Genomic DNA, 14,709 nt, shown 5'->3' with positions numbered 1-14,709 from the left:
TCTGCGAAATGGGGATGAAGATGCACGTAGCAAGCGCTTATCGGCTGCGTGACTTTGGGCAAGTCACTTCACATCTCTGGGCCTCAGTTCCCTCATCTGTAAAATGGGGATGGAGCCTGTGAGCCCCCCCCGTGGGACCACCGGATCCCCTTGTAGCCTCCCGGGCGCTCAGAACAGTGCCGGGCACGTAGTAAGCGCCTAATAAACGCCACGACGATCGAAAGGCGTGTGGGCCTCACTCACCTCAGGCCCGACGGCCCCGCGGCCCGCCGCGCTCTCCCGGCAACCAGATTCAAACCCAAGCCACGCCCCCGACGCCGACGCCCATTGGCTGACGCCCGGGTGACGTCACCGCGCAGGCGCGTTGCGCGTCCTCCCCCCTCCCCAGGCGGGGCGCGCGACGCCACCGCGCAGGCGCGTTAGGCGTCCTCCCCCTCCAAGGCGGGGCGCGCGACGCTAACGCGCAGGCGCGTTGCGCGCGCCGCTGGCTTCGGGGCCCCAACCGGATCGGACCGGCCTGCAGAGGCCTCCTCAGGCCTCATTTCCATTCTCCCTCAACCCCAATAATCAGTAGCATCATCATTTAGGCGCTCAGTACACTGCTCTGCGCCCAGTACGCTCTCAATAAACACGATTGAATGAATGAATGAGTGATGGTTTTCATTCCAGTTATTTTATGTTGTTAATGCGTTCTGTCTTTTTGTGTGTCTCCCCCTTCTAGACTGTGAGCCTGCTGTTGGGTAGGGGCCGTCTCCAACTGGGACTTCCCAAGCGCTTAGTACAGTGCTCTGCACACAGCGCTCAATAAATACGATTGATTGATTGATGGTATTTATTCTAATTATTTTATTTTGTTAATATGCTTTGTTGTCTGTCTCCCCCTTCTAGACTGTGAACCCGCTGTTGGGCAGGGACCGTCTCTAGGTGTTACCAACTTGGACTTCCCAAGCGCTCAGTACAGTGCCCTGCACACAGTTAGCGCTCAATAAATACGGTTGAATGAATGTGATGGTCTTTATTCTATTTACTTCATTTTGTTGGTATGTTTTGTCATCTTGTCTGTCTCTCCTAGACTGTGAGCCCGCTGTTGGGTAGGGACTGTCTGTACATGTTGCCAACTTGTACTTCCCAAGAGCTTAGTACAGTGCTCTGCACACAGTAAGCGCTCAATAAATACGATTGATTGATGGTATTCTATTTATTTTATTTTGTTGGTATGTTTTGTCTTGTTGTCTGTCTCCCCCTTCTAGCCTGTGAGCCCACTGTTGGGTAGGGACCGTCTCTAGGTGTTGCCAACTTGGACTTCCCAAGCGCTTAGTACACTGCTGTGTGCACAGTAAGTGCTCAATAAATACGATTGAATGAATAAGTGATGGTATTTATTCTATTTATTTTGTTAATATGTTTTGTTGTCTGTCTCACCCTTCTAGACTGTGAGCCCGCTGTTGGGTAGGGACCGTCTGTAGGTGTTGCCAACTTGGACTTCCCAAGCGCTTAGTACAGTGCTCTGCGCCCAGTACGTGCTCAATAAACCCGATTGAATGAATGAATGAGTGATGGTATTTATTCTATTTATTTTATTTTGTTCATATGTTTTGTTTGGTTGTCTGTCTCCCCGTTCTAGACTGTGAGCCCACTGTTAGGTGGGGACCGTCTCTATACTTGGACTTCCCAAGTGCTTAGTACAGCGCTCTGCACACAGTAACCACTCAATAAATACGATTGATTGACTGATTAATACATTCTATTATTATTATAATTACTATTATTAAAGGCCCACATCGGACAACCTGATCACCTTGTATCCCCCCCCAGCGCTTAGAGCAATACTGGGCACATAGGAAGCGCTTAATACATTCTATTATTATTATTATTACTATTATTAAAGGCCCACGTGGGGCAACCTGATCACCTTGTACCTCCCCCCCAGTGCTTAGAACAGTGCTGGGCACATAGGAAGCGCTTAATACATTCTATTATTATGACGATGATTATTAAAGGCCCACGTGGGACAAGCTGATCACCTTGTATCCCCCAGCGCTTAGAGCAGTGCTGGGCACATAGGAAGCGCTTAATACATTCTATTATTATTATTATTACTATTATTAAAGGCCCACGTGGGACAACGTGATCACCTTGTATCCCCCCAAGCGCTTAGAGCAGTGCTGGGCACATAGGAAGCGCTTAATAAGTTCTATCATTATGACGATGATTATTAAACGCCCATGTGGGACAACCTGATTACCTTGTATCCCCCCCCAGCGCTTAGAACAGTGCTGGGCACATAGGAAGCGCTTAATACATTCTATTATTATTATTATTACTATTATTAAAGGCCCACGTGGGACAACCTGATCACCTTGTATCCCCCAGCGCTTAGAACAGTGCTGGGCACGTAGGAAGCGCTTAATACATTCTATTATTATTATTATTATTATTAAAGAACCACGTGGGACAACCTGATCACCTTGTATCCCCCCAGTGCTTAGAATTGTGCTGGGCACATAGGAAGCGCTTAATACATTCTATTATTATTATTATTACTATTATTAAAGGCCCACGTGGGACAACCTGATCACCTTGTATCCCCCAGCGCTTAGAACAGTGCTGGGCACATAGGAAGCGCTTAATACGTTCTATTATTATTATTATTACTGTTATTAAAGGCCCACGTGGGACAACCTGATCACCTTGTATCCCCCAGCGCTTAGAACAGTGCTGGGCACATAGGAAGCGCTTAATACATTCTATTATTATTATTACTACTATTATTAAAGGCCCACGTGGGACAACCTGATCACCTTGTATCCCCCCAGCGCTTAGAACAGTGCTGGGCACATAGGAAGCGCTTAATACATTCTATTATTATTATTATTACTATTATTAAAGGCCCACGTGGGACAACTTGATCACCTTGTATCCCCCAGCGCTTAGAACAGTGCTGGGCACATAGGAAGTGCTTAATTTATTATTATTACTATTATTAAAGGCCCACGTGGGACAACCTGATCACCTTGTATCCCCCAGCGCTTACAACAGTGCTGGGCACGTAGGAAGCGCTTAATACATTCTATCATTATTATTATTACTATTATTAAAGGCCCACGTGGGACAAGCTGATCACCTTGTATCCCCCCAGCGCTTAGAGCAGTGCTGGGCACATAGGAAGCGCTTAATACATTCTATTATTATTACTATTATTAAAGGCCCACGTGGGACAACCTGATCACCTTGTAACCCCCCCAGCGCTTAGAACAGTGCTGGGCACATAGGAAGCGCTTAATACATTCTATTATTATTATTACTACTATTATTAAAGGCCCACGTGGGACAACCTGATCACCTTGTATCCCCCCAGTGCTTAGAACAGTGCTGGGCACATAGGAAGCTCTTAATACATTCTATTATTATTATTATTACTATTATTAAAGGCCCACGTGGGACAACCTGATCACCTTGTAACCCCCCCAGCGCTTAGAACAGTGCTGGGCACATAGGAAGCGCTTAATACATTCTATTATTATTATTACTACTATTATTAAAGGCCCACGTGGGACAACCTGATCACCTTGTATCCCCCAGTGCTTAGAGCAGTGCTGGGCACATAGGAAGCGCTTAATAAATGTCATCCAAAAAAAAAAATCTGTGTGACTTTGGGTGTGTCACTTCACTTGTCCAGGCCTCAGTTTCCCCGGGGCCCGAAAGGGGTGGGGGGAGGTGTTTCCGGGGGGACCGGATTAGGCGGCGGCCCCAAGGTCCGACCCCCCAAAAGGCCCGGCCCGCCGGTAAGTCCGCACACGGGGGGGGGGGGGGGGGACACGACAGGTCGTGGGTTCGAATCCCGCCTCCGCCCCTTACCCGGCCCGCTTGGATCATTATTAGCAATTACAGAATCATACAATTACATAACCGTAGAAGTATTAGAAATGACGTCATCCTATAATTCTATCATAATTACATTCATAATGTATAATGGGGGGTTGCACTAATAGTGAGGGCATCTCTTAAGCGCTGACTAGGTGCAAAGCACTGTTCTAAGCGTTGGGGACGTTACACTAATACTGATGGCACTTTGTGAAAAGCACTGTTCAGTTACACTAATAATGATGGCATCTCAAGCGCTTACTCTGTGCAAACCACTGTTCAGCTACAATAATACTGATGGCATTTCTTCAGCACTTACTATGTGCAAAGCACTGTTCTAAGCGTTGGGGAGTTACACTAATAATGATGGCATCTCTTAAGTGCTTGCTATGTGCAAGGCACTGTTCAGCTACACTAATAATGATGGCATCTCTTAAGCGCTTACTGTGTGCAAACCACTCTTTAGTTACAATAATACTGATGGCATTTCTTCAGCAGTTACTATGTGCAAAGCACTGTTCTAAGCGTTGGGGCGTTACAGTAATAATGATGGCATCTCTTAAGCGCTGACTAGGTGCAAAGCACTGTTCTAAGCGTTGGGGACTTACACTGATAATGATGGCATTTCTTAAGCACTTACTTTGTGCAAAGCACTGTTCAGTTATAATAATAATGATGGCATCTCTTAAGCGCTTACTATGTGCAAACCACTGTTCAGCTACAATAATACAGATGGCATTTCTTCAGCACTTACTATGTGCAAAGCACTGTTCTAAGCGTTGGGGAGTTACAGTAATAGTGATGGCATCTCTTAAGTGCTTGCTATGTGCAAGGCACTGTTCAGCTACAATAATAATGATGGCATCTCAAGCGCTTACTGTGTGCAAACCACTGTTTAGTTACACTAATACTGATGGCATTTCTTCAGCACTTACTATGTGCAAAGCACTGTTCTAAGCGTTGGGGAGTTACAGTAATAATGATGGCATCTCTTAAGCGCTTACTATGTGCAAACCACTCTTTAGTTACACTAATACTGATGGCATTTCTTAAGCACTTACTTTGTGCAAAGCACTGTTCAGTTACAATAATAATGATGGCATCTCTTAAGCGCTTACTATGTGCAAACCACTGCTCATCTACACTAATACTGATGGCATTTCTTAAGCACTTACTTTGTGCAAAGCACTGTTCTAAGCGTTGGGGAGTTACACTAATAATGATGGCATCTCTTAAGCACTTACTATGTGCAAACCACTCTTTAGTTACACTAATACTGATGGCATTTCTTCAGCGCTTACTATGTGCAAAGCACTGTTCTTAGCGTTGGGGAGTTACAGTAATAATGATGGCATCTCTTAAGCGCTTACTATGGGCAAAGCACTGTTTAGTTACACTAATACTGATGGCATTTCTTTAGCACTTACTATGTGCAAAGTACTGTTCTAAGCGTTGGGGAGTTACACTAATAATGATGGCATCTCTTAAGCGCTTACTATGTGCAAACCACTGTTTAGTTACACTAATACTGATGGCATTTCTTCAGCGCTTACTATGTGCAAAGTACTGTTCTAAGCGTTGGGGCGTTACACTAATAATGATGGCATCTCTTAAGCGCTTACTTTGTGCAAACCACTGTTCAGTTACACTAATAATGATGGCAGCTCTTAAACGCTTACTATGTGCAAACCACTCTTTAGTTACACTAATACTGATGGCATTTCTTCAGCGCTTACTATGTGCAAAGCACTGTTCTAAGCGTTGGGGAGTTACACTAATAATGATGGCATCTCTTAAGCGCTTACTATGTGCAAAGCACTGTTCAGTTACAATAATAATGATGGCATCTCAAGCGCTTACTATGTGCAAACCACTCTTTAGTTACACTAATAGTGATGGCATCTCTTAAGCGCTTACTAGGTGCAAAGCACTGTTCTAAGCGTTGGGGACGTTACACTAATACTGATGGCATCTCTTAAGCACTTTGTGCAAAGCACTGTTCAGTTACAATAATAATGATGGCATCTCTTAAGCGCTTACTATGTGCAAAGCACTGTTCAGTTACAATAATAATGATGGCATCTCAAGCGCTTACTATGTGCAAACCACTCTTTAGTTACACTAATAGTGATGGCATCTCTTAAGCGCTTACTAGGTGCAAAGCACTGTTCTAAGCGTTGGGGACGTTACACTAATACTGATGGCATCTCTTAAGCACTTTGTGCAAAGCACTGTTCAGTTACAATAATAATGACGGCATCTCTTAAGCGCTTACTATGTGCAAACCACTGTTTAGTTACACTAATACTGATGGCATTTCTTCAGCGCTTACTATGTGCAAAGCACTGTTCTAAGCGTTGGGGAGTTACACTAATAATGATGGCATCTCTTAAGCGCTTACTATGTGCAAAGCACTGTTCAGTTACAATAATAATGATGGCATCTCTTAAGCGCTTACTATGTGCAAACCACTCTTTAGTTACACTGATACTGATGGCATTTCTTCAGCGCTTACTATGTGCAAAGCACTGTTCTAAGCGTTGGGGAGTTACAGTAATAATGATGGCATCTCTTAAGCGCTTACTATGTGCAAACCACTGTTTAGTTACACTAATACTGATGGCATTTCTTAAGCACTTACTTTGTGCAAAGCACTGTTCTAAGCGTTGGGGCGTTACACTAATAATGATGGCATCTCTTAAGCATTTACCTGCGCAAACCACTTTTCCAAGTGTTCGGGACGTTACACTAATAATGGTGGCATCTCTTAAGCGCTTACTATGTGCAAAGCACTGTTCAGTTACAATAATAATGATGGCATCTCTTAAGCGCTTACTATGTGCAAACCACTGTTCAGCTACAATAATACTGATGGCATTTCTTAAGCACTTTGTGCAAAGCACTGTTCTAAGTGTTGGGGAGTTACACTAATACTGATGGCATCTCTTAAGCACTTACTATGTGCAAAGTACTGTTCAGTTACACTAATAATGATGGCATCTCTTAAGCGCTTACTATGTGCAAACCACTCTTTAGTTACACTAGTACTGATGGCATTTCTTCAGCGCTTACTATGTGCCAAGCACTGTTCTAAGCGTTGGGGAGTTACAGTAATAATGATGGCATCTCTTAAGAGCTTACTATGTGCAAACCACTGTTTAGTTACACTAGTACTGATGGCATTTCTTCAGCGCTTACTATGTGCAAAGCACTGTTCTAAGCGTTGGGGAGTTACAGTAATAATGATGGCATCTCTTAAGCGCTTACTATGTGCAAACCACTGTTTAGTTACACTAATACTGATGGCATTTCTTAAGCACTTACTTTGTGCAAAGCACTGTTCTAAGCGTTGGGGCGTTACACTAATAATGATGGCATCTCTTAAGCGCTTACTATGTGCAAAGCACTGTTCAGTTACACTAATAATGATGGCATCTCTTAAGTGCTTACTATGTGCAAACCACTGTTTAGTTACAATAATACTGATGGCATTTCTTCAGCACTTACTATGTGCAAAGCACTGTTCTAAGCGTTGGGGAGTTACACTAATAATGATGGCATCTCTTAAGCGCTTACTATGTGCAAAGCACTGTTCAGTTACACTAATAATGATGGCATCTCTTAAGCGCTTACTATGTGCAAACCACTCTTTAGTTACAGTAGTACTGATGGCATTTCTTCAGCGCTTACTATGTGCAAAGCACTGTTCTAAGCGTTGGGGAGTTACAGTAATAATGATGGCATCTCTTAAGCGCTTACTATGTGCAAACCACTGCTCAGCTACAATAATACTGATGGCATTTCTTAAGCACTTTGTGCAAAGCACTGTTCAGTTACACTAATAATGATGGCATCTCTTAAGCGTTTACTATGTGCAAACCACTGTTCAGCTACAATAATACTGATGGCATTTCTTAAGCACTTACTTTGTGCAAAGCACTGTTCTAAGCGTTGGGGAGTTACAGTAATAATGATGGCATCTCTTAAGCACTTACTATGTGCAAAGCACTGTTCAGTTACACTAATAATGATGGCATCTCTTAAGTGCTTACTATGTGCAAACCACTGTTTAGTTACAATAATACTGATGGCATTTCTTCAGCACTTACTATGTGCAAAGCACTGTTCTAAGCGTTGGGGAGTTACACTAACAATGACGGCATCTCTTAAGCGCTTACTATGTGCAAAGCACTGTTCAGTTACACTAATAATGATGGCATCTCTTAAGCGCTTACTATGTGCAAACCACTCTTTAGTTACACTAGTACTGATGGCATTTCTTCAGCACTTACTATGTGCAAAGCACTGTTCTAAGCGTTGGGGAGTTACACTAATAATGATGGCATCTCTTAAGCGCTTACTATGTGCAAAGCACTGTTCAGTTACACTAATAATGATGGCATCTCTTAAGCGCTTACTATGTGCAAACCACTCTTTAGTTACAGTAGTACTGATGGCATTTCTTCAGCGCTTACTATGTGCAAAGCACTGTTCTAAGCGTTGGGGAGTTACAGTAATAATGATGGCATCTCTTAAGCGCTTACTATGTGCAAACCACTGCTCAGCTACAATAATACTGATGGCATTTCTTAAGCACTTACTTTGTGCAAAGCACTGTTCTAAGCGTTGGGGAGTTACAGTAATAATGATGGCATCTCTTAAGCACTTACTATGTGCAAAGCACTGTTCAGTTACACTAATAATGATGGCATCTCTTAAGCGCTTACTATGTGCAAACCACTGTTCAGCTACACTAATACTGATGGCATTTCTTAAGCACTTACTTTGTGCAAAGCACTGTTCTAAGCGTTGGGGAGTTACACTAACAATGACGGCATCTCTTAAGCGCTTATTATGTGCAAACCCGTGTTTAGTTACAATAATACTGATGGCATTTCTTCAGTGCTTACTATGTGCAAAGCACTGTTCTAAGCGTTGGGGAGTTATAGTAATAATGATGGCATCTCTTAAGCACTTACTATGTGCAAAGCACTGTTCAGTTGCAATAATAATGATGGCATCTCTTAAGCGCTTACTATGTGCAAACCACTGTTTAGTTACAATAATACTGATGGCATTTCTTAAGTGCTTACTATGTGCAAAGCACTGTTCTAAGCGTTGGGGACTTACACTAATAATGATGGCATCTCTTAAGAGCTTACTATGTGCAAACCACTGTTTAGTTACAATAATACTGATGGCATTTCTTAAGTGCTTACTGTGTGCAAAGCACTGTTCTAAGCGCTTACTATGTGGAAACCATATCGAATCCAAACCAAACCGAATCCCGGCACTGCCACGTGTCTGCTGTGTGACCTTGGGCAAGTCACTTAACTTCTCTGAGTCTCAGTGACCTCACTTCTCTGAGCCTCCGTGACCTCATCTGTCAAATGGGGATGAAGACTGTGAGCCCCACGTGGGACAACCTGATCACCTTGTATCCCCCCCAGCGCTTAGAACAGCGCTTCGCAATAGTAAACGCTTAACAAATGCCATTATTATTATTATTATTATTATTATTATTATTATGTAAACCCACTGTTCCAGACTGTGAACCCACTGTTGGGCAGGGACCGTCTCTATATGTTGCCAACTTGGACTTCCCAAGTGCTCAGTCCAGTGCTCTGCACACAGTAAGTGCTCAATAAATACGACTGAACATTATTATTCAGCGCTTAGGACAGTGCGTTGTACATAATAAATGCCATTATTATTATTATTATTTTTATGTACCACCCAACCGCTCTCTCCACCTTCAAAGCATTACTAAGGTCACATCTCCTATTATAATACATTATATTATACATTATTATAATTATAATAAATCTCTTATTTATTTATTTATTTTATTTGTACATATTTATTCTATTTATTTTAGTTTGTTGATATGTCTTGTTTTGTTCTCTGTCTTCCCCTTCTAGACTGTGAGCCCACTGTTGGGTAGGGACCGTCTCTATATGTTGCTAACTTGTACTTCCCAAGCGCTCAGTACAGTGCTCTGCACACAGTAAGTGCTCAATAAATACGATTGAATGTTATTATTCAGTGCTTAGAACAGTGCTTTGTACATAATAAATGCCATTATTATTATTATGTACCACCCAACCTCTCTCTCCACCTTCAAAGCATAACTAAGGTCACATCTCCTATTATAATACATTATATTACATTATATATTATATATTCTTATAATTATAATACATCTCTTATTTATTTGTTTTATTTGTACATATTTATTCTATTTATTTTAGTTTGTTGATATGTCTTGTTTTGTTGTCTGTCTCCCCCTTCTAGACCGTGAGCCCACTGTTGGGTAGGAACCGTCTCTATATGTTGCCAACTTGGACTTTCCAAGCACTTAGTACAGTGCTCTGCACACAGTAAGCGCTCAATAAATACGATTGAATGTTATTATTCAGCTCCTAGAACAGTGCTTTGTACATAATAAATGCCATTATTATTATTATTATTATTATTATGTACCACCCAACCGCTCTCTCCACCTTCAAAGCATTACTAAGGTCACATCTCCTATTGTAATACATTGTATATTATTATAAGTATAATACATTACATTATAGTATATATTATTATAATTATAATGCATTATATTATATATCATTATAATTATAATACATCTCTTATTTTATTTATTTTATTTGTGCATATTTATTCTGTTTATTTTAGTTTGATTTGTCTTGTTTTGTTGTCTGTCTCCCCCTTCTAGACCGTGAGCCCACTGTTGGGTAGGAACTGTCTCTATGTGTTGCCAACTTGGACTTTCCAAGCGCTTAGTACAGTGCTCTGCACACAGTAAGCGCTCAATAAATACGATTGAATGTTATTATTCAGCTCCTAGAACAGTGCTTTGTACATAATAAATGCCATTATTGTTATTATTATTATGTACCACCCAACCGCTCTCTCCACCTTCAAAGCATCACTAAGGTCACATCTCCTATTATAATGCATTATATAGTATTATAACCATAATGCATTATGTTATATTATATATTATGATTATAATACATTATCTTATATATCATTATAATTATAATACATCTCTTATTTATTTATTTATTTATTTATTTTATTTGTACATATTTATTCTATTTATTTTAGTTTGTTGATATGTCCTGTTTCATTCTCTGTCTCCCCCTTCTAGCCTGTGCGCCCGCTGTTGGGTAGGGACCGTCTCTAGATGTTGCCAACTTGGACTTCCCAAGCGCTCAGTACAGTGCTCTGCACACAGGAAGCGCTCAATAAATACGATCGAATGAGTGAATGACTATTGAAAGTCACAGGGCGGGTCAGTCTCAGGATTCCTAGCACTGGCTGAGGAGCTTGAAGATTTTCACCGTGAAAACCAAACCGTCTCTGCCCTCAGGCTGGAGATTGGTACTATTGACAGGTGCCTGTCAATCAGTCAATCCATGGTATTTATTGAGCGCTTACTGTGTGGGGAGCACTGTACCAAACACTTGGGAGAGTAAAACACAACAGAGTCCGTCGACGTGTTCCCCGCCCGCAACGAGCTGTCAGATCTATTTAAATCTAATCTAAACGCCTGGACAATTTCCAACTGGATCTAGACTGTGGGCCCACTGTTGGGTAGGGACTGTCTCTATATGTTGCCAACTTGGACTTCTCAAGCGCTTACTACAGTGCTCTGCACACAGTAAGCGCTCAATAAATACGATTGAATGAATGAATGAATGAATCTAGCTTTATTTCTATTTATTCTGATGACTTGACACCTGTCCACATGTTTTGTTTTGTCATCTGTCTCCCCCTTCTAGCCTGTGAGCCCACTGTCGGGTAGGGACCGTCTCTATATGTTGCCACCTTGGACTTCCCAAGCGCTTAGTCCAGTGCTCTGCACACAGTAAGCACTCAATAAATACAATTGAATGAACGAATGAATGAATCTAGCTTTATTTCTATTTATTCTGATGACTAGACACCTGTCCACATGTTTTGTTTTGTTGTCTGTCTCCCCCTTCTAGGCCGTGAGCCGGTCGTTGGGTAAGGAACATCTCTATATGTTGCCAACTTGGACTTCCCAAGCGCTTAGTCCAGTGCTCTGCACACAGTAAGCGCTCATTAAACACGACTGAATGAACGAATGAATGAATCTAGCTTTATTTCTATTTATTTTGATGACAACACCTGTCCACATGTTTTGTTTTGTTCTCTGTCTCCCCCTTCTAGGCCGTGAGCCGGTCGTTGGGTAGGGACCGTCTCTATATGTTGCCAACTTGGACTTCCCAAGCGCTTAGTCCAGTGCTCTGTACACAGTAAGCGCTCAATAAATATGATTGAATGAACAAATCTAGCTTTATTTCTATTTATTCTGATGACTAGACACCTGTCCACATGTTTTGTTTTGTTGTCTGTCTCCCCCTTTTAGACTGTGAGCCTGCTGTTGGGTAGGGACTGTCTCTAATGTTGCCAACTTGGACTTCCCAAGCGCTTCGTCCAGTGCTCTGCACACAGTAAGCGCTCAATAAATACGATTGAATGAACGAATGAATGCATCTAGCTTTATGTCTATTTATTCTGATGACTTGACACCTGTCCGCATGTTTGGTTTTGTCGTCTGTCTCCCCCTTCTAGACTGTGAGCCCGTTTTGGGTGGGGACCGTCTCTATATGTTGCCAACTTGGACTTCCCAAGTGCTTAGTCCAGTGCTCTGCACACAGCAAGCGCTCAATAACTACGATGGAATGAATGAAAGAATGAACAAGTACCGTCATTATTATTATTACTTAACTTCCCTGAGCCTCAGTTGCCTCATCTGTAAAATGGGGATTAAGACCGTGAGCCCCACATGGGACAACTTGATCACCTTGTATCCCCTCCCACAGCGCTTAGAACAGTCGTCTGCACGTAGTAAGCGCTTAACAAATGCCATCATCGTTATTATTACTATTATTTTTATTATTACCCCGTGACTGAATCGTGACCAACAGACTTTCAGCAGTTCTAGCGGTCAATTAAATAGGGGCTCTTGCATTATTTTCTGTTTTCCAACATGGTCGGAACCGTTCGCCACTTGTCCGTTGCGTGACCTTGGACAAGTCACCCGACTTCCCTGTGCCTCAGTTACCTCCTCGGAAGAAAAGGGGTTGAGACTGAGAGCTCCGTGTGGGACGGGGACTGTGTGCCACCCGATTATCTTGTGTCCGCCCCGACGTTCAGTACAGTGCCTCGTCCATACCCGGTGCTTAACACGTGCCCCCAAGAATGTTTCCGATACCAACCTCTTTTCCCTGCGTTGTTCTTCATTTCTGCCTTAATCTCGGTTGTTTTCAACTTTAGGATCAAGAGCTTTTTGATCGTTGGGGAAGTTTTCGTCGACCAATCAGTCAGTGGTACTTATTGAGCGCTTCCTGTGAGCAGAGCACTGTACTAAGTACCTGGGAAGACTACAGCGCAGCACAGTTGGGAGCCGCTTTCCCTGCTGACAAGGAGCTTATTTCAAGGTAAAGGCTCATTGTAAAAACCATGAGCTTTCACGTGGCTGTTTTTGACTCGTATTGATTCTAATATTTGGCTGTTTTTGACTCGTATTGATTCTAATATTTGGCTGTTTTTGACTCATATTGATTCTAATATTTGGCTGTTTTTGACTCATATTGATTCTAATATTTGGCTGTTTTTGACTCGTATTGATTCTAATGTTTGGCTGTTTTTTGACTCATATTGATTCTAATATTTGGTTGGTTTTGACTCATATTGATTCTAATATTTGGCTGTTTTTGACTCATATTGATTCTAATATTTGGCTGTTTTTGACTCATATTGATTCTAATATTTGGCTGTTTTTGACTCATATTGATTCTAATATTTGGCTGGTTTTGACTCATATTGATTCTAATATTTGGTTGTTTTTGACTCATTGATTGTAATATTTGGCTGTTTTTGACTCTGATTCTAATATTTGGCTGTTTTTGACTCGTATTGATTCTAATATTTGGCTGTTTTTGACTCATATTGATTCTAATATTTGGCTGTTTTTGACTCATATTGATTCTAATATTTGGCTGTTTTTGACTCGTATTGATTCTAATTTATTTGGCTGTTTTTCACTCGTATTGATTCTAATATTTGGCTGTTTTTGACTCGTATTGATTCTAATTTATTTGGCTGTTTTTGACTCGTATTGATTCTAATATTTGGCTGTTTTTGACTCGTATTGATTCTAATATTTGGTTGTTTTTGACTCATATTGATTCTAATATTTGGCTGTTTTTTACTCGTATTGATTCTAATTTATTTGGCTGTTTTTGACTCGTATTGATTGTAATATTTGGCTGTTTTTGACTCATATTGATTCTAATATTTGGCTGTTTTTGACTCGTATTGATTCTAATATTTGGCTGTTTTTGACTCATATTGATTCTAATATATTTGGCTGTTTTTGACTCATATTGATTCTAATATATTTGACTGTTTTGGACTCGTATTGATTCTAATATATTTGGCTGTTTTTGACTCATATTGATTCTAATATTTGGCTGTTTTTGACTCATATTGATTCTAATATATGTGGCTGTTTTTGACTCATGTTGATTCTAACCTATCTGGCTGTTTTTAACTCGCATTGATTCTCACATATTTTTATTACGACGGTACTCCTTGAGCATTTATTCTACGTCAAGCACTGTTCTAAGTGTTGGGGTAGGTACAGCGCGGCTCAGTGGCAGGAGCACTGATTTGGGAGTCCGAGGTCATGGGTTCAAATCCCGGCTCCGCCGCTTGTCAGCTGTGTGACCTTGGGCAAGTCACTTCACTTGTCCGGGCCTCAGTTCCCTCATCTGTAAAATGGGGATGAAGACCGTG

The 14,709-nt window shown here is 41.5% G+C and overlaps 2 protein-coding genes across 3 annotated transcripts in view; one reads left to right on the top strand and one right to left on the bottom strand.

Annotated features, from left to right (window-relative positions):
- KIF18A (kinesin family member 18A) overlaps positions 1-283 on the bottom strand; it is a 97,058-nt gene extending 96,775 nt beyond the window's left edge. Inside the window, exon 1 of the mRNA XM_038765171.1 lies at positions 244-283. The gene's annotated coding sequence lies outside the window, so the exon portion shown is untranslated. The remainder of the gene's footprint in view (positions 1-243) is intronic.
- Positions 1-14,709, top strand: part of METTL15 (methyltransferase like 15) — a 187,101-nt gene that overhangs the window by 5,465 nt on the left and 166,927 nt on the right. The window contains exon 1 of one of the 2 annotated variants that reach the window (XM_038765172.1): positions 13,204-13,349. The exons of the other annotated variant lie outside the window; for it this stretch is intronic. The gene's annotated coding sequence lies outside the window, so the exon portion shown is untranslated. Of the gene's footprint in view, positions 1-13,203; positions 13,350-14,709 lie in introns of those variants that run through there. 2 annotated transcript variants of the gene reach the window in all.

This window comes from Tachyglossus aculeatus, chromosome 22 (genome assembly GCF_015852505.1).
Source record: "Tachyglossus aculeatus isolate mTacAcu1 chromosome 22, mTacAcu1.pri, whole genome shotgun sequence".
Classification (NCBI taxonomy): domain Eukaryota; kingdom Metazoa; phylum Chordata; class Mammalia; order Monotremata; family Tachyglossidae; genus Tachyglossus; species Tachyglossus aculeatus.
This window is presented reverse-complemented; position numbering and strand designations above follow the sequence as displayed.